Genomic DNA, 26,232 nt, shown 5'->3' on the forward strand with positions numbered 1-26,232 from the left:
CCCGGTAAGACCGTGGCGGGGGGGGGAGGGGGCTGTGTGTGTCTGTGTGCGCACCACGCTAGCCGGCCTAGGGGTGCTCCCCTCCCCCGCCCTCGCCGACCCGCCGGGGGCACGAGGGCTTTCTCATCAGGCTGTCTAGGCGCCCAGTTCAAGGATTTCCCAACGGGAAGCTGGGGTGACCTGTGCGCGCCCCGCGTGGGGCTCGGGTGCCGGCGCCCAGACGCAGATCGACCCCCTCCCGGGTTGACGCGGTGCCGGGGGCGGGCCACGCAGTCCTTCCCACCCTGCCAGGTTCGCACCCCAGCGGACCCGCCGGGCGCTGCATCCTGTTTGTTTTCTGCTCCGGCCGCTCCTGTTTCACCCCCTCCCACCTCCCACCCTAGCCGCCTCCTTACCACCCCCCACCTCCCGCCTTTGCAGTCGGAGGTGAATCTGCATCCCGATTTCTCTGCAAAGCAAATCTTGCCTGGGGGTAGAGAGGCGGGGAGGTGGGGAGGGGGCCCGTCGCTCTGTTCCCAGCGGCTCGCCATTGTTTTCCCACCCCGCGCGTTCCGTACGTAAACACACACACACACACACACGCACACACGTGTGCGCGCCGGCTGCTGTGACACGCGCGCACACACACATACACACACACACGTGTGTGTGTGCGCGCGTCGGCTGCTGCGAGTCCCCAGACGCGCAGGGATCGGCCGCGGGATATTCCCGGCTGCCCGCCTGGCCTTCCAGGCTGGAGGGGCCCCATTGCTTATCTGGGGCTGGGGAGGGCGAGAGACGTGGGGGCTGCCGGAGAGTCCCGGGAGGGGCCGCGAGCCCGGGCCTGGGCGGGAAGTGAATTTTGAACTTAAGCCCTGGACCTTTCCGGGAGGACCCCGGGCGCACGAGCGGCGGCTCCCGCCCTGGAGGGCCGACGGCAGCTGCAAGGACTCCAGCGGCGCTCTTGGCAGCCGCCTCCGTGACTGGGGCTAGGAGGAAGCCGAGGAGTTTTCCTGGGAAGTTCGCTGTGACTCTGTGGGAATTTCCGGGCAGGGCGCCTCGGCGCTGGCGCTGGCGCTGGCGAAGGGGTCTGGCCAAAGCCAAAGGAGATGCTGCTGCTCTGGGCGGAGCTTCGCGATCCGGGTTTCTACTGTGCTCCCTTAGGAAGTGGTGCTCCACAGGCTGGGGCTCAGCACATTTTGGTTCTAATTCCCCTCCTATGGGCGGTGTCAGCTCGGGCGAGTCCCGTAACTTTTCCAGATTTTCCCCTGTGCGGAATGGGCAGACTTATGCGTACATCTTTGAAACTGGCATCGAATGATCAGTTAAGGGATAATGGTTTGGAAGGCATGAACTCCAGAAGGATAGCGACCCCCTTGGTGGGACCACTGAAAGCCACGTGTAGCTTAGTGGTTAAGGGCCAGGGCTCCAAAGGTGGAGCCTAGATCCTGCCACTGGGGACATGATCTTGAGCAATGCAGCCTTACTGCTCTGTGCCTCAGTTTGCTCATCTGCAGCTCCTAGAAGTGTGCCTGGCACGTAGTAAGTGCTGGAGAAATGTTAGTGTCACTGCCATTACTAACTGACCTTGAAGGGAGCCCAGAAGGGCACTTCGGGATTGTGCTCCTTTAGTCCGCTGTAACAATTGTCCACTTCTGGGAAGGAGGAAACCTCACACTTCTTCCCACCCTTTCCTGATTTGGGCTCCTCAGAGTCTCCCTACTCCTTGTCTAGTTCCATGTTGTGAAGTCTTTCATCACACCCGTCCCACACCCCCCATTATTTCACAGTTTTTGTGAAAGGCACTTCATTCCCTCCTTTCCCTCATTCTTCAAAATCAATCTTGGCCTACCTGCAGTCTTCTCTCAGTGGAAATCAGGCCCCAGGAAGGAAGCATCTCCACAAGGGTGTCCCCTGAGTATCCTGGCTTGGGCTGCTGGCTCAGGATTGGATGCGCATTTGTGTCTCTGGGGCTGGGTGAATTTCTGGAGAGAGGAGCCCAGGTGTCTCGGGCCCTTGGGGGGAGGGGTGAACGGAGGAGGGGGCGCCAGGTGGGATGGACTGAGGCTGTTCCTGGGGGAGCTCTGTTCCCTGGGCAGCATCTGTGTCACCTGCTGCTGGGGCTCACTCCGGAACCTGGAATATCCCAGCTGCCTGCATAGCCTGGATGGGAAGTTTTCACCTTCAACTTTCCACTTGCCGTTAGAGTATTTTCTAGGCAATCGGGTTTGTCACAGGCTCCTTGTCTGATTTTCTGGACCCTGCAAATCCACGGCGCCAGTAAGGGATGAGCTAGGTTACAGGAGGGCAGAGCAGGTGGGTACTGCCTGGGACAATGGGCTTCTCTTTCCTTTCTCCAATTCTGTAGCCCCCACCCGGGCCTGGGGGAGGGCGGCCAGGAGGCTGGTGCTTGGTGCTTGGAGATCCTGCTGGCGGGCTGTGTTCAGTGATGAGAGCCAACATCGCAGTCCCCCCTGCCCCCCATTCATGCCTTTACCAGAAATGTGTTGGAACGCTAGTTACGCTTCAGGCCCTGTGCTAGGCAGTGGGGCTTTAGGGCTGAGCAAGACAGGTAGTGTGCCCACCCTCGAAGTAAGTAACCAGGACAACATTAGCCCCTATGTGATGTGGCGGAAATGCAGTGTGGGGATGGCACAGAACACGTGCATGGAGGCAGGTGGGCTGGTCGGAGGTTGGAGGCCAGTGGAAGCCGCCCTCGGGGGAGGGTGGCTCAGCTGAGGCCTGGAGGGTGAGAAGGAACCGGCTGCACAAAGACTTGAAGAAAGGATTCCAGGGGGAGGGGATGAAAAATCCCTGAGGCCGGATTGCGGCTAGCCAACAGCAGCGAGGCTGGCGGGAATCAGAGGGGAGGGCCAGAGCCTGGTCACACGGGGCTGCTAGGACTAGTTGGGAGCTTGGATTTTATGGCCAGTGTGATGGGAAGCCATGGGAGTTTTGAGGAGGGGAGTGACATGATCTGATGGGTGATTTTAAAAGATGATTTACTATATAAGAAACAGATCATCAGAGTTGCCCCAGGGGAGGGAAACGGCTGGCTGAGGGATGGGTTGGGGTGGAGGAAAGATGGTGTTTTCGCTCTGGACCCTTTTGTCCTGCCCGAACGAAGTGCCTCGTGCATCTGTGAAATATGCCAAAGAAACTAAACCCCCAAACGTGTATGTAAAGAACGACTAGCTTATAATTTGGAAAACGTATATAATAAAAAGGGTAAAACCCTATGTAAAGCTCTGTGGTAAAGTGCTAATTTCGTGCAGATAATTGTGCACACGCAACACGCCCACCCGGCACACATACATGAAGAGAAGACTAAGGCTGCCGGGACATGTTTACAGAGCTAATTCCAGATGCCGGAAAACGGGCGATTTTTATTTCCTTCTTCTGTTGATTCTTCCAGTCTTCTACAATGGTCATGAATGACTTTAATAAGTGGGAAAAAATGTGAAAAAGAGAGGTCACTTTGGCTGCCAATAGAGGGTAGTTTGAAGGGGAGCAAGAACGGAAGAGGCTAGCCAGGAGGCCCACTGGATTCAGAATGCAGGTATGGTGGGCCGAGGGGAGGTGGTTCTGAAGACGGAGCCAGTGGGTCTCACTAACCACTCTCCGCTCTTGCCTAGAGAGGGCATTCTATCCCCAACTCAGATTTTGTGGTCAGGAGTGTGGTCAGTACTGGTGAAGGGCGATTTCCAGTGCTGCCATGGCTTTGAAAGCATCTCGCGGTCCAGCTTCATCCGTACCCCTTCTTTCCTTAGTGGGGAGAGCCCCAGCCTGAGCATTTTGCTACTCTGATAATTAGCAGATTCGGGACAACATGATGTATCCAGTGAGGAGTTAGAGCTGGGAGAGATGTTCATCAGTTAACAGCTCTGGGCCTCTGTTTTCCCATCTGTGAAATGGGATGGCAGCAGCAACAGTACTTAACCTCTTACAGCTCCGGGGGCTCACATCCGATTAAGTGATTAAGTCCGCAGCGGTGCCCCGTGAATGGCATGGGTGGGCCTGGGTGTGTTGTTGCCGGACAGGTGGTGGCCTGAGAGGCCCGCTCCTGCAGAAGATCTACTCCCTGCCCTACAGGAGTTGACACTCCACAGGTGTACTCCTCTCTGGGGGTGCTTTGAGATTGGCCTTGTTGGGTAGGTCCCCCAGAAAGCCTCTGGAAAAAGTGGAATTCAAATGCCACTGGGCCTGCGTGCCCCTCCCCCAGCCACATTCAGAGGTGAAGGGGAGCCTTTGAAAAGGACTCTGGGCTGGGAAGGCCCAGCCAGGCCCACAGCAAATCGTGCTTTGAATGGGAATGATTTTTGTGCTCAGTGTTTGCTTAAGAGGGCTCGCTCCTGTCCAAACTCGCTGCAGTCCTCACCCTTTGCTCGTCTCCTTTCTGGAACCCGGCTACGTAAGCTGGGAAGGCTGTCCCAGTGCCCGTCACCCGGCAGGGAACCAGGACCCATGGAAGGTGGCTTTCACCTCCTGTCATCTCCCTGTCTCCGTGCTCCCAAGCAGGAGGGCGTGCCCTGGATGGGGTCTTTGCTTTGGGTCACTTCCATGTTGGCTGCCTCTTCCTTGGAGTCCTCCTTCCAACTCCTTGGGAAGGCTTGCTTAGGAAGTCTGTTGCAGGCCAGCTGAGCAGGGCCGACTTCAACCTCTGCTTGCTTCTCCGGTCAGGTGGGATTCTGTTCCTTTACAAAATTCGAATACTCTCTGAGCAGCAGTGACTTCCTCCTGCTTCCTCCTGAGAGTGGGTGCAGTGGGAGACACTGTCCAGCTGGGCCTGCGGGAGACCCCTGAGGCCATTCCTGCTCAAGCCTCATGGTGGTGAAGGCCCCTGGGACTCCCCTGGGAAAAGGTTTTCCTCGGCCCTGCATGGCACGTGGCATGGAACCTGGCAGTTCCCACGTGCTACTCCAGGCGTGGTCTTGGCTCTCCTGCCCCTGCTTTATTTTGGAAGACCCTCTGGCCCTGTGACCTGCCTCATTTGGGAGGAGCCAGGGGCCCTGCGGCCCTGGCCTTGCCCAGGCCCCTCCCCCCACTGGGTGCTGTCTGGAGGGATCTGGACGGACCCAGACATGGGACAGTGCCAGTGGTCAGACCTCCAAGAGGCTGTGAGGTGAGGAGGAAGTGGCTGGGGTTTCCCCACCTCCTCCCAAGGTCAACCGCAGGCGAATCCAAGGCCTGGGCGTGGCCCGGATGTGCTGCGTGTGTGGCCCTGCGTCTGGGGGGCGGGCAACCTGGGGGAGCAAGCTGCCGGGGCTGAGACCTGTGCCCAGAGGTTGAGGTGTTCCAGCGTGTGTTTTGAGGGGAGGGGTGTGTTTGGGGTGGTAGAGGAAGAAGAGGGACAGTAGCTCCAGCTCCCCCCTTTTTTCCCAAATAGCATCCTCTCCCCAGGTGCTTTCGGTCACTCTGGGAAGCCTGACACGCCCTCACACCTCAATTCAGTTCCCTCACACACATGTTCAGACTCGCCCCCCTGCAAGACCTTCGCGCCCCCCTGCAGGACCTTAGCGTTTAAATGGCCTTGGCCTGAATGAAGCCCCATAAACATCCCTGGGGATTGTGGCCAGGTTGGGAGTGGGGAGAGGTTTAGTGTTACCCCACATTGTCCCCCGTATCTTCTGGGGACATGTCCGAGGTAGGGTTTCAGTGTTTTGGCTTGAGGAGAGGAGAACCGGAAGGGGCCACAGACTGGGCCGGAATCCTGGGGCTCCCTTCCCCCCTGGTGGTTTAGGTCTGATCCCTGCCCGGCCTGGAGCTCCCTGGGGGATCCGCCCCAGAGGCGGCCGGACTGTTCTCCTCCCCTCGGCCTTACCTCCCCCAGTCCCCGCCCCCTGCTTGACTCAGAATGGAATGTGCAGCCTGTGGAACAGGATGGGGTGAGAACTAGTCCCCAGAGGGCCTTGATCCAGGCCTTCTCCCTTCCCCCCACAAAGGGAGTGGGGCACCTCGGTGCCGGGTCCTGCTTCTTGGCACTCTAGACGTGCCCCGCTGCCATTGCAGGGGTCCAGGTCCCGCCATGTGAAGGAGCAGCCAGGGTTGGGGGGGATTTCCTTGGAAGTCCAAGATGAGGGCGGGGGGCCATTTAGAGGCCAGTGGGGTAGCAGACCAGACAGACCCATCCCCAGCTCTAGTAACTGGGGGGGGGGGCAGGGGTCACCCTAGACCAGCACCCTTTGTTGACTTTTTAAAAATTCCAGCTCATATTTCTATTCTTATGTCTGTGTTTCTTCAGTTCCCCAAAGAAGTACACCACTACGCATTACTTTCATAAGCAGCACGGAAAGGTTTTCAAATGTATCTAGAACTGCCACGCAGAGCAACAGAAAAGTCAGTGTTTCTCTGGCAGACAGGAGTTGGGACCCACACTAGAATATTCCGCAGCAAGAGGGGTCGCTGGCAGGAGGGGTAGTAGTGGCAGTATGGGAAGAATCCTGTAAGGCTGGCCTGGTACCCTTTCCGGGTGACAGTTGAGTGGGCCCGTGCCCTCCGGTGCCTTCCTGTTCACCCTGGCACCTGGCAGGAGACAGCAATGAGCTGCCCTCACAGCCACTCCAGAGAGTTAACTCTTGCCTGGCCACACAGGCTCCACAGGGCAGGCCCTGTGTTTTCCTCAGCGGGGTGGGAGAGGAGTCTTCTGCCTGGGGGGTGTAACGGGGTGTAACACTGTTGAAACCACCCCCAGCCCTACTGAAGGAGCTGAAGTCATTCCTTTATCCCCGTGAGACTTTGGTTCCAGGCCTGTCCCTGGAGGGTTGGGTCCGGTGGGGAAGGAAGGGCTAGGAGGGGTGAATGAAAGGTTAATGGGGAGGGGCTGGAAGGAGGCCTGGGTGCAGGTACAGCCCTGCTGTCAGGCAGCTGGGGTGAGGAGATTGGAGAATGAATAAGGAGGTATTGAAAGCAGAGGGAGTGGCCCCTCTGGCCCCTGGGAGACCAGGCAGTGCCTCTGAGAGCCCCAGGGAGACTGGGGACATGAGATCAATGTCCAGAAGGAAAAGTGAGTGGACTAGAAGGCCCTGGAGAGCCAGAGGGGGGCCCTCCTCTGGTCTCTCCTCCAGGACTACCAATTCTCCAGAGCCTCTGGTGACGGACAAGATTGGGGTTTCAATTCCATTCTTTCCCAGGGAGGGGCAAGGCAGCGGGTAGGACCCGCCTTCCTTCCTTTCGCTCTCTGTAAACTCCGTTGCCTCCTTCTGTGTCATCAGGAACATGGATCTGCGGCCACACCCTCTCACCAGAAGTGGGTGATGGTGGGGAGTCTAGCCAGGCTGAGGGGCTGGGGAAAGAGCAGAGTGTGTAGGGAAAGTTAGTGGTGGAGTTATGGATCCCCTAGCTGGGGCCAATGGGGCAGGGAGAGGGATGCCTCTCTTGGAGTGATGGCCTGAGCCTTCACTCACAGGTACCCTAGCCAGGAAACAGGTCAAAGAACAGAGGAAAGGAATCTATGTCACCTCTTGCCTGGAGTAGAGGTGGGTAGCAGGAGAACTTTCTCTTTAGTATGTGAGGAAGTCAAGGGATGAACTTGACTGCCATCTAAGTTGTGATAGGTATACAAGTCTGGATGAATGGGGCTCTTGGTGTTGTGCAGTGCACAGTCTGCACAGCTGTGCATGGTCGCCCTGTTGGAACTGGCTCGGAACATCAGGGACCTATGGTTTCCGTAATGTAAGTTCCCTTCTCTCTACCAGCTCTGCCTGGCCTTAGATCCATTCTCCTCAACATGACACCCCAAATTTGGAAGTGATTGGGCTATTTGTTACCCCTTTCTGGGCATCGATTGACTTGGAGCTTGGGGAAGCAGTAGCGAGGGGAGGGCCTGTATGTGGGTGTGGGTGTGGGTGTGAGTGTGGTGGGCGGTTTATGAGGGTCTGTGGAGCTGGACTGCTGCCACCTGAGTGCTGTTGGGACATTTGGCCATGGGAGCCAGTTAGCCACAGGAGTGAGGGACCTCCTGATGCCTTTAGGAGCTCTGGAAGGGAGGGGGCAGGGAAGACTGCCTGGGGAGGAGGCAGGGGAGTTCCTGCCTGGCCCGGCAGCAGCCTCTCCCTCAGACCCTTTTGCTGGCCTCCAACCCACAGGGTCTTCCTTGCACCCTTGCCCTCCTCTCCCCCTTTCATGCTCAAAACTCACCCATCCCTGTCCTTCAAGATCCTGTTCTTTGTTTTTTTTTTTGTTTTTTTTTTTTAAAGATTTTATTTATTTATTCGACAGAGACAGAGACAGCCAGCGAGAGAGGGAACACAAGCAGGGGGAGTGGGAGAGGAAGAAGCAGGCTCATAGCGGAGGAGCCTGATGTGGGGCTCGATCCCATAACGCCGGGATCACGCCCTGAGCCGAAGGCAGATGCCCAACCGCTATGCCACCCAGGTGCCCCAAGATCCTGTTCTTTGACTCTGAGGAGATAACTGGCGAAGCGGATTTACCAATCTAAGTTCATGCTGGTGGGTCATCCCGAAGGCTTTCTAACCAGCCACGTAGGGCCTTGTTCATCCAGGAGGTGACTGTCAGAGTGGGAGCTTGGGGTGGAAGTGGAGTGCACGCTCGGGCCTGTGGGGGCCTGCTTCGTTCCCGCAGCCCCTCGGCGGATCCACAGGGAGCACCTGCCTGGCTGCTGACACCAGCACAGCCCCCGACACAGCAGTGAGGAAGGCGAAGAGGTCAGTCCTCAGTTCCATACTGACAGAAGTGGAGGTGGGGGGTGCAGGGTGTAGTGCTTCGGGAGGACCGGGGAGGGCACTGCATCCGGAGTTGGGCAGTCAGGGAAGCCTCCCTGTAAGAGGAAACCTAAAGACCTGGAGGGTGAGGAGGAGAGTGCTGCACAAGAACAAGTCGGAGAGAAGAGATTGTAAGGACGGATCCCTTCGCGTCTCCCCGGGGCCCTCCCTGGGTCTCCAAGGGCATGTCAGGTGGTCCTGCCCCTCACCGGGGACCGAGGGCGCCTCATGACTTTGGAGGCAGGGGGAGGGGTAGGCACTTGAACGCAGGGTGGCTAGGGCTCCTGGCACCCGGAGGCCTGGTCCAGCTCTGAGTCGTGTGTGCCAGCATGGGGGTGCACTGACATGCACGGGGGTGTGGGCGGGGCTGCCTATGCTGTGGTGCTGCAGGGTCACGCGGGACTCGGTCGCACCGTGGGGTGTGGCCCGGGTGGCCTCGGGTCGGAGGCCCAAGCCTCTCCCAGGCAGCTGGGGACGGGACGGGTGCAGGATTGCTGGGACCAACTGCAAATTAGGCAGGCTGGTGTTAAATGCCTTCGCTGCTTCTCCCCTCCCCTCCGGTCCCTCCCTGCCCTCCTGAAAATCAACAACTGTGTCAACAGCAGGGGGATTGTGCTTGGCCCACAGCCCCTGGGGCTGCCAGGACCGGGCAGGTGCTGGCAGGGGCTGCCGGAGCCCCACGCTGGGAGCAGGCTGGGCCTGGCTGCCAGGCCTGTAGGATAAACAAGGCCGCACACAGGCTGGCCAGGAGGGAGGGAGGCCACAGGCAGGCAGGAGGGAGAACAGGTGTCTCAGGAGCTCTGCAGACACAAAGGGCCTCTTGTCTCCTCCTCTCTAGCCCCGGGGAGCAGCCCCCCCCCCGCCCCCGGCTCTAAGGCCCAGCCAGAGACCAGTGGCCAGGTCAGCCAGGGGATCCTGGCACGGAGGGGAGGGCAGGTGCTGACCTCCAGACCCCCCTGCAACTTGGGGCTTGTTTTTTCCTGCTTGAGGCAGAGGGAAAACCAGTCCATAGGAGGCACTAGCCCCGTAGGCAGGAGACCTGCCTCTGAACAGATCCCCTGGCCAGGAGGCCTCTGTGAGTCTTCAGTTTCCCACTAGAAAGACAGCAAGACGCCTCACCCCTGCTGGGGCACTCAAGGAAGAAATGGATGGGAAATAGGAAAAGCACCTGGAGGGTTTTGGAAGAAAGAAGCCCACGATGTCAGGAGTGATGGAAGGTGGGGCCAGAAGCAGGGAGACCTGGACTGAAGAGTTCTGGGTGGGGGGCGCCTGGGTGGCTCCGTCGGTTGGGCATCCGACTCCTGATTTTGGCTCAGCTCATGATCTCAGGGTTGTAGGATCGAGCCCGGTGTAGGGCTCCTCCCTGGGCATGGAACCCATTGAGATTCTCTCTCTTCCCTCTGCCCCTCCCTTTCCACCCTGCATGCTCCTGCTCTCTCTCTTAAAAGAAAAAGAATTCCAGGTGGCATTTGGGGCTGGAGGTGGGTGGGATGAGGCAACACCCTCCTCCCTCCATACCTTCTTATGAAACAAACCTTGACTGGGCACCTGCCGTGTGCCCGGTGCTGCACCAGGGACTGGGAGGCAAGGAAGAATAATACAGGACTGGCATGGGCAGGCAGACCCTGGAGCCAGACTGCCTGTGTGCTCTGGGGCAAGTGACTTAGCCTGGCTGAGGCTCAGTTTCCTGATCTGTTTTGTTTTTTTTTTTAAGATTTTATTTATTTATTTATTTGACAGAGAGACAGCCAGCAAGAGAGGGAACACAAGCAGAGGGAGTGGGAGAGGAAGAAGCAGGCTTCTAGCGGAGAAGCCTGATGTGGGGCTTGATCCCAGATCGCCGGGATCACACCCTGAACCGAAGGCAGACGCCCTGAGCCGAAGGCAGATGCCCAACGACTGCGCCACCCAGGCACCCCTCAGTTTCCTGATCTGTAAGGTGGGGGTGATAAGAGTCCCTGCGTCTAGGGCTGTGTGATTGTCAGGTGTGTGACTAGATCTGTAGTCCAGTCAAGTACCAGAGATCAGGGATGTTTAGCATGCATGCCCTGGAGGAGCAATCGACTCTTCTAGGATGATGAGGGAGTGATTTTTAGAGAAAGGGCAATATTGGAGTGGGGCTCTGAGGGAGGTGTAGGAGTTTTCTGGTCAAGACTGTAGGAAGTGCCTTCTAGGTAGAGAGCTTCTCGGTGTGACAGTGCATGTTCGTGCCTGCATTGCAGGTGTGTGAGGATGGCAGCTGGGGGGGTGGCCTGCGAGGATGGCACCTGAGGGGGTGGCCTGCGCCAGGCGGAGAAGGGCCTGCATGGCAGGTGAAGGAGTTCAGGCTCATCCCTACCTTGCTGCAGGGTCAGGTGCCAATTCTGGTCATCATTCTGTTGCCCTCTTCCTCCTCCTCCTCCTCCCCACACCAGTACATCATGACTAACTTCAGTCTCGCTCTGGAACATTCTTCAGTTTAGAAGCAGGATAGTTCAGTGAAAATACCATGGAGTTGCACAGTCAGAAAGTTCTAGATTTGAAGCTTTCAGATTTTGCGTCTCGATATCAGGCCGTTTGCCTCATTTCTTGGAGCCGCATTTTTCTTATCTGTAAAATGGGGTAATGGTGTCTCCCCTGTGGCAACCTGTCGTGAGGATTCTAGAAAAAGGTGTGCCACATGCTGATGCCCAGCAATTGCACAGTAAAGGGAACTGTTAGGATTATTCTCTGTCTCGTCCAGGTCATAAGCCTTGTTGGACTTCGGTTTCTCTATCTGTCACGTGGAAATGGTGGGCTGTCTCCTTCCTTCCATGATTGTCAAGTTGGACACGGGCCAGGCTGCCCCTTTCCCGGGCAGATAAGTCAGGCCGGGAGGCCCAGGACCCAAAGCACGCGTGGTAGTCTTCCCGGGGCCCCGTCCAGGCCTGTCGGGCTCAAGGGGGGAGCCGGCTGCACCGGTGCTGGGGTCCCTGTGGATCAGGTAGTGGGGCCCCTGTCCTGCCTCTCTGATGGGGACGTTCCCTCCAGGGGCATCCCCGACTGCCGTGCTGGTGTTTGAGGCTGGAGTGTCGACAGGCAGCTGGGGCCACGGCCCTCCCTGGTCCAGCCCTGTGCCCTCCGGCCTGTCACTTCATCTCTCGGAAACTCACTTCTCTCGTCTGCAACGTGGGAAGGACTGTGTTGACCCCTCCTGGGAGAAGGTGAGAAAGAGTCAGATGAGGACAATGACAGCCCCCCGGGCTGTGTTTGTTGCAGTTTCAGAATCCAGATGTGGAGTCAGACGCTTCGTCACAGCCCGGTGTCTGCGCGCTGCGTCCCTTTGCGGGTGGCTTACCTTCGGGTGCCTCAGAAGCCTTTTGAGTTGCGGAGGGCAGAGAGTATCCCGCCCCCCAGTTTGTGGATGAGGAATTTGAGCTTTAGGTGCGGGGGATGCATCCAAGTGGTGGGGCGTCCTAGCCCCACGCTGACTGTGGATCTGACCCCGTGCAGGCTCACGTGGAAACCCACTCTGGGATCTCGCTGCGAAACCCCCTGGCCTCCCGCCACCGGGTTTCAGGATGGGAAGGACTGGGGGCATCGATGAATGTCTGAAGCCCATGGGGTCTCTTGACAGTCACAGGGAGCCTGTCCTTAGCTGTGCTCACTGAGGGCATTGCCCACCCCCCCATTGTCTCTCCTTCTCCCCTTCCTCCTCAGTAGTCCTGCCTCCCGGGAGGGGAGGCTAGGAAAGAAGGTGGTGCAGAGGGAAGTGCTGGGAGACGGGATGGGGGACAAAGGTCTGGGATGCCCTGGCGAGGTGGTCAGGTAGCCTGGAGACTTCCTGAGTCAGAGCAGGGGCAGAAGGAACAGCAGACATGTGGGTCTGTCCAAGGGCCATGTACAGATTTACATGCAATTTGCATATAACCTCTACCCTGAACACAATTTTATAATCTCTCCCTGGGAACATTCGGATGTGTCTTTACTATTGTTCTTTCCAAAGATGGCAGCTTTTAGCTTTTGCTCTTGTCTTTGCCTCCCCGCTCCTGTCCCCTTTCCCCCCAGACGGCGCTCACACAGGCCAGGTGATTGGGAAGAGAGTCAGCCTCTGTCGTCTGGCTGTGGGTCCTCCCTGGGGTGAGCCCAGAGGGCTGGGCCAGCCTCAGCACCATTGCCCAGACCCCCGCTGTTCCCCAGCGGCCACCCCGCATCTGTGAATGGGGTTTGGGGACCTTCCTCCCTGGTGCACAGTGCTTGGCACTTAGCTGGTGCTCAACTAATGTGAGGATAAAGTGAGGTTAGACACAGGGGACTTTGGGAAACAAAGACATTCCAAGAACAGGCTCCTTTAGGCCTGGCTGTTGTGCCCCTGAAGGGCGAGGCTGGTGGGGAGACTGCTCCCCTGGGGGCCCCAGGGAGGGGAGGAGTTGATTTCCCACTCTGTGGCCAAAGGAGGCATTTCTTTCTCTTCTTGGCCTTGCAGGAAACAGTGTTGAGGATGAGAGGAGCAGAAAGGGAGGGCCAGGGCTTCTATTATTTTGTTTTTCAAAGATTGAGAATCTGTTATTAGCAATTTATGACACCCAGGTCTCCAGCCAAGCACATTCTGTTCCCCAGTGTTGGGGGAAGACTCTAAGGGCCACGGCGTGAGGCCGGACAGGAAAGAGGAGATGGTCAATAATTTATGATCGACTGTGTGGCGTCCTGGCCTGTGCTGGGGGACAGCTGTAGCATGGGGCCCGCTTGAGCCCAGTCCTGTGTGGGGAGAAGCCCTTCTGGAAGGCTTGGCATCCGCATGTGAGCCCAAATGGCTCTTGTTAGCGGGCCGAATGGGCTCCCCCCTCCACTTGCATGCTCGCTGGGCCTCGGGCTCCAGATTTCTCCCCGTGAAGTGGGGTCAGGGCCGTGAGGCTCGGAGCAGAGCCGATACGGGCCCAGAAAGGAGAGCAGTGCGTGAGAGGACCCCGGAAGAGGGGAGCCAGCAAGATGCCCCGGGGCGCCGGCGGAACAACCCACCCATTCTGCAGAAGTGCTGAGCTGATGGAATTGAGCTGGGTGGCCGCGAGATCGGGCCGTAGATAGGGCCCTGCGGGTGCCCCCGCTTTGCGCTGCTGGGGTCCCGGAAGACGATGCGGAGGGCAGGAGCAGCGCCTATGGCGCCTTCTCCCCCAGGCTGGCCGCCACACCCCCCTGGACGCCTCACGGGTCCCCATTCCTGGAAGCAGGTCCCCTTCTTCCACCCATGCACGTAAGTTGATCCCATTCTTACGTTGACGTCCCCTCATTCTCCTCCCAACTGTTGGGCTTTGACGAGAATGGAGCTGCGTTGGCCATTCTTCAAAGGGTCAGAGTCCTCCAGGGGGTCCCTGGTGCCAAAGGGCGGAGAACGTGGCAGTGGCAGGAGAGCTTCTCAGGGTCAGGGACGGCGGTGCTCGCTGCCCTGGCCTCTGCTGCGTGGCTGGAGGGGCTCAGGCTGTGCTGGGGAGAGCGAACCACTCCAGTGAGTTACTTGCCTCCCAGCCAGGCGCGTGGTTGGTGCCCCTGGATGGTTGTTGAAGGGCAGATTTGCTGGAAGGAGAGAAACTTCTGTGGGACTCTGGAAAGAGCCAGGGCTGAGACTGTGTGTGTTGGGCAGTGAGAGAATGGGCCTGGTTTCCAGCTGTGAGGTTTGGTCTATTATCTTTTTATTTTCGTCACACAGCTGACGGCCAGGCCTCTCGTTCCCGAGATGGGTGACTTGTCCTCTGTTCTCTGATCGATACCCTCCTCCCCAGCTAGCTCCAGGCTCTTTCCAGGGGTTCCTGAAAGGATGAACGACGAGATTGGATTTTGCACGGTGAAGTTCAGTAAGTGTGTCTGGAGTGCGCGCTGTGGGCCCAGCACCTGACTTGGGGGTCATTGGCTACCCCTGTGTCCTACTGAGACGACTGTTCGTCGGGCACCTCTGTGCCAGGGGCTGTAAGGAACAACGGTGGCTGAGCTACCCACCCTGAGCCTCACGGCGTGGAAAAGGGGGGGGCATCAGCTTAGATCGCAGTTAGGCAAAGACCACCAAGGTCAGAGCAGGTCAAGGAGCTAGGACTCTGTTGACAATGAGGAACCAGAGAATGTTTCAGAGAACGTTCAGAATGGCTAGCTCATTCATTCAGACTGAAACTTCTCTCTCATTGTTCTGTGAAAAATTCCAACAGAACCCTGTTCTTTTGCTTTCCATTCAAAGACATTTTTGCTGCCTCAAATCATGCTGAACCATCTGGTCATCGAGACAACTTTCCATTTCCCTGCCAGGGCTAGTGGGCTCCCAGGGTGTGGGGCTGAGGCTGGCGGCCCTGGGGGAGCGAGGGGGGAGGGGTGTTCCTTTTCTCTGTCTGCCCGGACTCAGGCTGCCGCCCTCGGCTTTGGTCCTGCCAGGGCCCAAGTAAATAAGTGTGGCCAACGTTCCTGGGAAAGCCAGCATGTGCCATTTCTTGACAAATGGAAACTTTACATTGTTCAGTATTGAGATTTTTTTTTTTAAGATTTTATTTATTTATTTGAGAGAGAGATAGAGTACAAGTACCGGGAGGGGCAGAGGGAGAGGGAGAAGCAGGCACCCCGCTGAACAGTCAACTCAACTCGGGGCTCGATCCCAGGACCCCTAGGACTCCGGCATCATGACCTGCGATGAAGGCAGACACTTAACCGACTGAACCACCCAGGCGCCCCAGGACTGAGAATTATTAATCACTAGAGGTCTTTTTAAAAGGCAGTGGTCTGATAATATTTTTGTTTTTTTTGTTTTTTTTTTTTTAAAGATTTTATTTATTTATTTAACAGAGAGACAGCCAGTGAGAGAGGGAACACAGCAGGGGGAGTGGGAGAGGAAGAAGCAGGCTCATAGCGGAGGAGCCCGATGTGGGACTCGATCCCGGCACGCCGGGATCACGCCCTGACCCGAAGGCAGACGCTTTAACGACTGCGCTACCCAGGCGCCCCTGATAATATTTTTGAACAAATGTGATCGTCATGGGATGGATAAGCGTTACCACACCCTCGCGTGTGAATGGGATTGGGTGAGGTGGAGGGAGAGGAGACCAGACCCTGCCCACAGGGAAGCTGAAATCTGTCTGGGGAGGGGAAGCAGGGAATCCTAGGAAACAGGCGGCACTGTGGGAATAACGCGTTTCAGCCCAGTTGGCCAGAGCGCCAGGACTGATGGAGCCATTTCCGCCTCCACAGCCTTGGGTTGGAAGGCTGTGAGGTGGAGTCAGATAGACCCAGGATTGAGTGCTGGCTCTGCTTCTTCTGAGCTGTGTGATTTCTGGCAAATACTAGAACTTTCTTAGAGCCGAATTTTCTCACCTACAAAGCAGGAAGAATAAAATACCTACTTCACAAGGTTAAAAGGATTCAATCAAATGATCTACCTATTACAGGCCTTGGGACAGGGCCGGGAGTGTAGACGGCTCCAGTAAGTGGGAGCTGGTATTAGGATGGTGGCCATCGTGGTGGTGCTTTTTGGGGCTCATTTTGGGGTGGGAGAGGTGCGGCTCTCCTGGCCTGCCTGGATGTGCGGACAGCCCTCCCTTGGGTCTTGAGCAGGGCCTTCGGGATCTGGGAAAGGGGGAGGAGCCCCTCTCCACGGTGTGGCGGGGATGGACTGTTGGCCCCGACACCTCCCTCAACCTTCCACAGTTTTCCTTCTTCACATGCGACACACAGGTGCATTTGCTGTGTAGCCCTGGCCAAGTTACTTCACCTCTCTGTGCGTCGGCGTCCGCAGCCGTGCACTGCTGCTTACGGTCGTGCCGTGTGTTGGGAGGCCTCAGTGGAAGGGATTGGCGAAGTGGGAAATGTCAGAGCAGCGTCGGCGCACACGCCGGAATCTTACCCGGTGTTTGCTGCCCTCATTGTTGCCGTGGTTATTCCGTTACTCCGAGAGGCAAGGGTGAGAACCGCTGCCCCAGGTGTTCCAGAAGTTGGGAGCAGGGGTGGGGCTTGGAACCCACCCGGCAGGTGCAAAGGAGCAGCCCAGGAAAGGGGGTGAAGGGTCTGTCACGCACTAGTGCGGGGGGGGCATTGCTGGGTGTAGCAGAAATGACCGCCCTGCTCCGAGCCAGCTGCTCTTTGTCCTTGGCCTAGTGTCGTCCCTTAAACCTGTCACGAGGGAGGAACAGTTCGACCCCAGGTAGGATGGACTTCTGTCGCCCCTATGAAATTCACATGTAGTTGGGATTGTCTCGAGGCATGAACGCAGCACGGTCACAAGACCCAACTACCGGTGAGTTGTAATGATTCCTAGTAATAAACAACCTGCAACCAACCTTTGGACTCTGGGCAGCTCAGGGGCTGTCTGCGAGGACCTGGCCGGAAGTGAAGGCTCTCCTGCTGGCGCCCAGCCCTCCTGCTGGAGAGGGTTAATTGGCCTTGGCCGGCCGGTGGGTAGCAGCCTCTTTTCCAGGTTCCTTGTGCTATGGTTTTGCAGGTGGAGTCAGGCGGATCTTAGATAGGATTTTGCCTCTGCCCCTTCGCTTCAGCTGCCTCATCTATAAAATGGGTCTTGTTGCCGCTGAAAATATCTGTGAAATGCTGAGCTTGTTCTGATCACTGTGTGATTATCTTTCTGCTGATTTGGGCTGCAGCCAGCAAGTGGAAACGAGGGGCTTAGCGGCTCTTGTATTTCCACGGCATTGAAGACCTTGGAGCCCTCCCCCACTTAAAATTTTATCTCTGGGAGAAGAAGTAATAATTCACTCCATGTGCAAATGGAAGAACTGAGACCTTGGGAAATTGGGTGGTGTGTCCGGGCCCCACGGTGAGTTAAAAGCCTCCGGGTCCCTTTCCCTTGTATGGGGCTTTATAAACCATCCAGGTGTCTGAAGCGCTTTGGCAGTTTGAGAAAGTCACTGTGCTGAGGTCACTTGCAATCTGGTGGTGTGTATTTGGACTGCCAATTTACAGATAGGAAAACTGAGGCTCAGAGAATTAGGATTTGCCCAGGATTGCATCCTGAGTTGGTGTCAGAGCTAGGGCTCCAGCTCAAGACCCTCGGCCTCCAAATCCAGTTCCGTGTCCACTGTGCACTCAGAATTCTCACCTGGGCCTGTCTGGATCCCCTCGGCAATTATGTTTCCCCCCATACAGGTGTATCTGTTACGGCCGATAGTCATGAGCTGGGAAGGAGAGGGTTAAATTCTTCCTAAGCGCCAGAGCTGGTTTTGAGCTGGGCGCCTCCAGTGACCCCATCATTGACCCCCACCTCCTGGGTCAGGGCAGCTGGCTGTGGGGGATGGGAAACAGTGGCTCTGACGGTCCAATGGGGGCTGAGGGAGGGCCTGGGGAAGCAGGGGCAGGGAAGGGAAGCTCATCTCTCCTCCTCTTTGGGCAAAGATGCCGGGTGGCCTTTTGGTTTCCATAGAAAGTCCCCAAGGGTCCCTTGTGGTGGACTGCCGTCAGCGTGGCCACAGAGCACAGGCAGCTCTTAGAGACCCTGGGACCCTGGGATGTGTTCTCGATTAAGTGGGAACTGATATTTTTACCAGGAAAGGCACCAGTAATAGAAAATGGAAATAGCAAATCAGTCTTAGGGCTGGATGGGACTTTTGTCCCAGTCTGTCCCTCATCCAGGAGGAAAGGATGACATGGGTGGCCTTCAAGCCAGTGTCTGTGGAGAAGGGGGATGAGTCCCTGCTTACTTTCCTCCTCTCCCAGGTCCGTCTGTCCCATCCGTCCCCCAGTCCTCTGCCTGTTAGCTCAGACCTTCCGTTTGGACCACTGTCGCTGTGTCCTCTCCACATGGACGCTGAGGGAGGCCCAGAGCGGTAGGATGAGTCGCCCAGGTGCGGACGGCAAGTCGGGGCAGATCTGTTCGGGAAACCAGGTGTCGGCCCAGTGCTTTCCTTGAAACTCACCCTAAGGACACTGGAGGAAGGGATTTCCGGGAAGGCCAAGGACCCGACTTTAAGGGAACCTAATCTCTAAGGGAACCTAATCTCTTCCCCTCTCCCCCTCTTCCTGCCCCCAGATCCCCTTCCCTCCCTGCTGAGGGGTCCTCCATATACACCTGTCTCTGTCTGGCAGGTGGAAGCCTTCGATTGTTCCTGGAGGAGGGGGAGGCATGGAGGGGAAGGCCTTCTAGCTGGCGGGGCAGGTCTGGCACTGTCTGGCGCTGGCCTTTTCTAGACACTTAAATTAGTGATGTTAATTATGGCTTTGTGAGCATGGGGTTCTCCAAAGGCAGCCGTCTCCAGCCCGCCGCTCCCCGACGCCCGGTCTGACATGAGTCCCTAGTCTGTGAGGCTGTGTTTATGCTCTTGCCTCTGCCCATCTGCAAGATTAAAGGTGCCAGGAAAGTGTAAATTATTAGCAGCTTCACCTTCTCCATCTTTTTTTTTTATTGTGGTAAAAGATGCAATAACAAAATTTATCATTTTAATCATTTCTAATTGTATGGTTCGGGGCACGTTTTACGTTCCCGGCGTCCAGCCATCCCACCGTCCCTCTCCGGAATTTTGCATCATCCCAAACTGAAATTCTGTCCCCATTAAACAACAGCTCCCCCTCCCCCGCTCCTGCCCCTGGTAACCTCTGTTCTACTTTCCGTCTCTATGAGTTTAACTTTCCAAGTACCTCCTATAAGCAGAATCAAATGTTAGTCCTTTTGTGTTCAGCTTATTTCCTATAGCATCATGTTTTCCAGGTTCGTCCATGTTGTAGCATGTGTCAGAATTGGCTTCCTTTTAAAAAGGCTGACAACAGTCCTATGTATATATGCATATATGTAAACTATACTCTATCCACACATATACCACCCTTTATCCGTTCGTCCTTCTGTAGACGCTGGGTTATTTCCGCCTTTGGGTTGTTGTGAATAATGCTTATGAGCACGGGTGTCCAATATTTCTTCAAGACCCTGGAGCGCCTGGGTGGCACAGGGGTTAAGCGTCTGCCTTCGGCTCAGGGCGTGATCCCAGCGTTATGGGATCGAGCCCCACATCAGGCTCCTCCACTAAGAGCCTGCGTCTTCCTCTCCCACTCCCCCTGCTTGTGTTCCCTCTCTCGCTGGCTGTCTCTATCTCTGTCGAATAAATAAATAAAATCTTTAAGAAAAAAAAATATTTCTTCAAGACTCTGCTTTCCAGTCTTTTGGGGTATATTCCAGAAGTGGGGTAGCTGGAAGATACGGTTGTTGTATGTTTAATTCTGGGCGGAACTGCCATGTGGTTTTCCACGGCAGCCGCACCATGTTACATCCCCGCCAGCAACTGTCCACATCCTTGCTGATACTTCTTCTTTTTTTTTTTTTAAGATTTTATTTAATTATTTGAGAGAGAGGGAGAGATAGCGAGAGGGTATGAGCAGGGGGAGCGGCGGAGGGAGAGGGAGAAGCGGGCTCCCCGCTGAGCAGGGAGCCCAATGTGGGACTTGATCCCAGGACCCTGGGATCATGACCTGAGCCGAAGGCAGGCGCCCAACAATTGAGCCACCCAGGCGCCCCTTGCCGATGCTTCTTTTAAAAAAAAATAAAATCGGGGCGCCCAGCTGGCTTAGCTGGTTAAGCATCTGCCTTCAGCTCAGGTCATGATCCCAGGGTCCTGGGATGGAGCAGGGAGTCTGCTGCTTCCTCTCCCTCTTGCCTGCCACTCCCCCTGCTCGTGCTCGCTCTCTCTCTGTCAAATAAATAAAATCTTAAAAAAAATAAATAAATAATTTTAAAAAATTCCATCATAGTGGGTGTGGTTCTCCCATCTTTTTAAGGGGAAGTCAAGGCCCTGAGAAATGCTGGGACAGGCCCTCCCCGTAGCAGGAGCAGTCAGACCCTGGGCCCAAGCTTCCGGGCCCCCATCTTGGCCTCCACCCTCCATCTTGTACTTCCTTTGCTACTCTGTCCCCAGCCCATCAAGAGGAGGCAGGTGAGGTCCTTCTGCTGCCTTGCTCTGTCCACTCATGGTCAGGGTGCTTTCCTTCCAATCTGTCGCAGGAACAGAATGGCTCTGACCCACCGGAGGTGTGGGGAGGGTGCGTGACCTTGAGGGTGAAGAGAAGGTTTCAGTAATACGAAACTTCTCAAGAGCTGGACCATTTCAACCCTGTGCACTGGGTGCAAAGATTATGGTGCCGTCATAGATGGGGAGAGGTGCAAATATTAAGATGATCTTAAAAAGAGTTTCCAATAATTTCTGATTTTTAGGAACATGAAAACACCCTCGGATAGACATATTAAGTGGGGGGGGCATAGTATAAAACTTGCTTATGAGCTCAATAGTGGAAAAAAAGAAAACTATGCATAGAACAAAGATTTGATGGAAATCTGCCAAATTCTGATCAGTGGCCACCTCCAGATTGACGGGAAACGGGCGGCTTTCAATTTCTCTGTGTTATCCTAAATTTTGCAGATTTCCTACAATGAGCACACATCCCTTTTACATGCAGGGGAAAAAATGATAAGAAAATAAGAATGAGTGCAACCCTTCATTAGGCGGATGTGTTGCAAGGGACTGCGGGACACACGGCTCTGCTGATGCTGTGGAGGCAGGCATGAATGGGAGGCCAGCAGGTGTGGAGGCGTGGGCATAGGTGGCCTGGAGAGATGGCGGGCAGACAAAGAAGCGGTGACTGCAAGGGAGCTCAGGGGCTGGAGTGGCCCTGTGCCTTCTCGCGTGCTGCCCCTCATTCCCTTGGAAGATACCCTGGTAGGACGCTGGCGATTTCGAATCATTTTATGTCTGCAAGTGGTGTGGGGAGCCCGCATTGAGCCCCCCCCCCACCCCGTGCCTTGACCTGGTCTCCTGGTGCAGGAGGGAGGGTGCAGGAGGGAGACTTTCCGTGGCTCTGGAAACCTCAGGCCTGCAGCAGAGAAGACAGTGTTGCTTGGGCAGTTGCTTAAACCTCCTTAAGCCTCTGTCCCCTCATCAGTGACAGATTATAATAGTAACTATTTCACAGGACCGTTGAAAGAATTCAAAGGGCTCATCCCCAAAGACGACACTTAACACATTGTCTGCTCGCTTCCTGTTGTCTGATTGAGAGCTGGGTTCTGACACTGGACTGCGGGGCTCAGATCACCTCTATGCCTCAGTTTCTCCATCTGTAAAATGGGTGTACCCCAGGCAGTTACTGTGAAGACTAAATAATAGATGTGAAGGTGACTCCAGCACTGCTTGGCACATAGCAGAGGCTCAGTAAACGTTAGCTATGATGGGGGGGGGGGTTCTTTAGCGGATCCACACCAGCGTGGCAGCCAGCTGACGGTGGCTGGCATTGCCAACTTACCTGATTGTGCCAGGAGGCCCCTGCGATGGGTCAATGCCCATCATCCGTCAGATATTTGGACTATCCCCCTTATTATTTTATCGTTAGCATTGTGAGCTCCAGGTGTCAGGATCCTTCCCAGAATTCTGCCTCTTCCCACCCCGTTGCCAGATACGACTCTTCGGTTGAGGTGGTCCGGTTTCCATTTCCAGAGGCTGCTGGTGTTGCCAGGTGGGGTCCCGGGCAGACTGGGGTGCAGGCTACCATGTGGGGACCGCTCGGTGAGCATTTTGGATGAAATCAGAGACACCTTATTGTACCCCTCCTCCCCTTGCTTCCCTGCCCTTTTGAAAAGGAGCCAAAGCCAAGAAAGAACAGCCACCCATAAATAAAGGGGACCACGAAAATAACAAAAAGAAAGAAGAAATCTTGCTTTTGTGGCAGGCTTGGCTGTCGATGGGGTAGATAATGGGAGAGGAAACACGGCCTTTGCAGAGAAAAAGAACGGAACACTTTGTTCGCCTGCAGAATGAGTGCTGCAGGAGCTGCTGAATTGGGGTTTCCGATGAGTGAGCTTGTCTTGGGGGAGATGGTGGTGATTAGGTTTACCCCAGGCACAGGTGGCCTCGCACCCGAAGCCTGGGGTGGGGGAAGGGGAGGCGATGGGGGAGGCGGCAGACCTGAGCCAGTGCGCAAAGGTGAGGCCGGTGTCTCCAGGTCCAGCCCCCGGGCCGCTGCCCGCCCCCCCCATTGCAGTGTTGTGGGCACCTTGTTTCTCCATTATCTGCTCAAGCTGGGGAGCTAGACGCTTGAGCTGCTCTGGAAGCCGCCAGACCCCTCAAGGTGTATCTTCCGCCGAGCCTTGGGGGGAGGCACATCCCAGGGAGGAGAGGATGAGGCCGAGGCGGATTTGCTGATTATTTGCATGCCGGTCAGCCTGCTGGGTTCAAGGCTGTCTTCCTGTCCACACTGCCAGGTGGCCTTCTTGGTGACCGGCATTTGCAGAATTCTCTTTCTTGTACGAAATACCCATCTGGATCACGGACCCATGTCTCTGCCCCTGCAGTGAGTGGCTGAGTCAGGAAGAGGGAAAGGCATCAGATACCTTTCCTGAACCCGGGGATCCCAGCAGGCAGGGTGCAGGTGCCGACTTGGAGAGGGGGCCGTGGGCTTATGGATGTGTGGGGGCTGATACTTGAAATGACTTTAAGAGGGGCTCTTGAAACCTATACTGGTTTGGGCTGAGCGCTCTGCTGGCCGAGGTTCCCTGGAGACCCCCGCATTCATTCATTCCTTCAACCACAAGAAGATGAAGTGCCCATCTGCTTGGTGCTAGGGATCCTTCTGAATATTTCATACACACTACTTATTTTTTTTTTAAAGATGTTTTTAAGTCGTCTCTGCACCCAACGTGGGGCTCGAACTCCTGACCCCAAGGTCAGGCGTTGCATGCTCTTCTGACTGAGCCCGCTGGGCACCGCCCATACACATTACTGATTAATTCTCCAGCAGCCCTGAGAATTGGGTCTTGTTGGCCCCTTTACAGGTGAAGCATCTGAGGTGTGAAGAGGTGAAGTCTCAGACATCCGCTGGGCTCGTCCGTGGAGCCGGGGTTGCTGGGTGCCTCCTCCCCTCACCCTCCGGCTTCGGTTCTGATGAGGATGCCCGTTGCAGTGGTTCGGCTCAGCTGTCCTGTATCCCCTCCTTCCTCCCTGCCAGCATGCTGTGGGCTGTATGTGACTAGTCCGTTTGTGGGTGAGCAAAGTCGAAGGCTTCGAGAGTGGCGTGATTGGCCTGATTTGGCCACTGGTGAGAGGGATGCTTGGGTTTGAACCGACCGCAGGAGTCTCCAGAGCCGCCGTGTCTCCCTACACCGTGAGACTCTGTCCGCGGGGCTTAGACTTGACACCAAGCAAGAGCCGAGAGCTGCCCGGCCCACCGCAGCCCCGGTAGGGGGGAATTCCTGGCCGAAAGGAGACTTCTTCCGGTCTGGTGGGTAAACCCGGCTGTGTTCAGGCCATTCCCACTTGCCCCTGTCCCCTCCTGGGGTTGGCAGGGGACTGCCGGGGTTCATAAGAACAACACTTCACCCGCCTGGGCTCCAGAGGAAGTGAGGGAGCTCCTCAGTGCTCTAGAGCTTCTGTGTGGTGGGCTGGGGAAGGGCAGGCAGGGTGGCACGGACAGATAAGCAGTGGCGCTGGGGATGTGGGGGTTCCTTGGCAAGTTCGGGGCTCTTTCAGCCTGTCCGCACCGTGTGGAGCCTGGGTGCCTGACTCAGGGTGGGCACCTGCCAGCGGAGATTCCAGGGTAGCTGGGGCGGCCCAGGCGGGGTGCTGAGACGGGGCCCGAGGGAGAGAGACCTACAGGGTGCAGGTGGAGGAGGAGGGGGACAGGCCCCACTGTCCTTCAGGTTGTGGGTCTTCTGCGTGTTTGGCCACTCGGGTGGGGGAGGCTTCCCCAGAGGGTGATGGGGAGTGTTCAGGGAGCAATTTTTTTTTTTTGCTTTTTACAGACATGACCTTGGGTCCTCTGAGTGATTCTGCAGGATCATTACTATTTGTTCCAGTTTAGAGATGGAGACAGGGAAACCTCCCGTTGGTCCCACAGCCAGTAGCTCGTAGTATGCGGTGGAGCCAGGCTTCAAACACAGGTCCTGGCGGCCACAAAGACCATTTTCTTTCCGCGGTGCCAGCACACTTCCCAGCAGTGCCAGAGCGGCACCCCTGCCCTCCTGTCTCCCGGAGAGCTGGGGACGGGAGAGCCTGGGACTTGCCAGACTGCCCGGGGTGGGAGGCAGCGTGGGGAGGGGGGGCCCTCCTTCCTGCTTTAGGCCTCTCCCTCCCGCCTTCGCTGAGCTTCTGTTCTGTGCCAGGTTCTCTGAGTATCTGCTAGCTTCTAATCAAAGTAGGCATTGGGATCTCCGTTTACACATGAAGAAACGAAGTTTTTGAGAGGTCGAGTCTTTTCTCCAAGTTCTCAAAGCAGCCTTGATTTCTTTTGACTCATTCTTACTTGGCCACGACTCAAGTCAAAACCAACTAGAATCCTGTGAGCAGGGAAGACAGCAGCAGATCTGTCTGTGCTGGACTGGGTCCTGGTGTCTGGGGTAGAGGGAGTGATGGTGTGTCAGCCTGTGGGGAAAGACCTCGCTTTGGGCCTCACGGAGGCCTGGCTTCAGGTGCCCCTTGCACAGGGGCTTGGGGAGGATGGGGAAATGCATGGTGAGCCCCTGATTCAGTGCCTACAAGCCAAGGGAATGCTCTGCCCTTGAAAGCTCTTTTGGCCCTCCCTTCCTTTGGTTCACGTTCAGGGCTATCCCCAAAGGGAGGCTTCTGACAAGCCACTGAGCCTTGGCTGCGGCATTTCTGCTGTGTGCCAGCCCTGGGCTGGGCCTGGTCGGCGCAGGAGGCGAGACACATTGCCCTGTGCAGGACACGGGCTTTGACCTGGTCACTGGGAGACAAGAACAGGACTGCAGGGGGTCCCTAGCACTGTGGGCTGGAGACAGCATGCAGTCCTAAAGGCAGGCGGGCCCCCAAAGAAGGGACTCCAGGAAACACCTGGTAAACTTCTCTGTTTTACCCAGGATGGTGGGGCAGGCGTGCATCCCACGGGGGCCGCACCAGCACTTCTAGTGTGTCCCCTCTCTTTTCCTGGACTCTCCTCCTGGCCTGGGAGGAGAGTCAGGTGTCTCAGAGACCCAGGACAACCGCGTGGGGCCACGGATGGGACCATCAGAGCTCCAGTCTCTCCCCAGCTCCTTCAGTCCGCTGAGCCTTTGGGCCGGGGTACAGCTCAAACTGGCAGTTGGGGGAACTCGGGCTGGATCGGGGCTTCTGGGCCGGAGGTTCCGGGGGAGGCTGCCGGCTCTCGCAGGCTGGAGGGCAGGCACTCGGGAACCGATGGAGTTTCCATTGGCTGGGATCAGCTGCTCTCCCAGGTGAACACCACCTTGGCCTGCCCAGCACAGCCCAGGGGCAGGGGATATTGGCCGTGGCCGTCTCCTGAGCCGGGCTAGACTAGACCAGCGCACGCCCTGGATCTCGTACCCCTGAGGCCCGTGGAGCCTGGACAGGGTGAGAGGGGCCTCTCAGGAAAGCTCTTCCCCAAGCCTGTAGCCAGCCCCGCTCCCAGCGCTGAGTAAACATCAGAGATAGGATCGGGCGTAGCCAGGAAGGGTGGCGGGGTGCGGCCTGGGAGAAGAATGGCAGGATGTGGCACTGGGGCACCGTTCTGGGCACCCACGCCTCGGGCTATTGTTCGGGGCTGCCTGAGGCTCGCAACTCTCTGGGGCTTTGGGAGGAAGTGACATTCCCCTGGGACTCAGGCCCTGCCCCACCCC

At 56.6% G+C, this 26,232-nt stretch overlaps 1 protein-coding gene across 1 annotated transcript in view; it reads left to right on the top strand.

Annotated features, from left to right (window-relative positions):
- SOX13 (SRY-box transcription factor 13) overlaps positions 1-26,232 on the top strand; it is a 44,253-nt gene that overhangs the window by 610 nt on the left and 17,411 nt on the right. The window lies entirely within an intron of this gene.

The sequence above is a fragment of the Ursus maritimus genome, unplaced genomic scaffold, assembly GCF_017311325.1.
Source record: "Ursus maritimus isolate PB19 unplaced genomic scaffold, ASM1731132v1 scaffold_2, whole genome shotgun sequence".
Classification (NCBI taxonomy): Eukaryota; Metazoa; Chordata; class Mammalia; order Carnivora; family Ursidae; genus Ursus; species Ursus maritimus.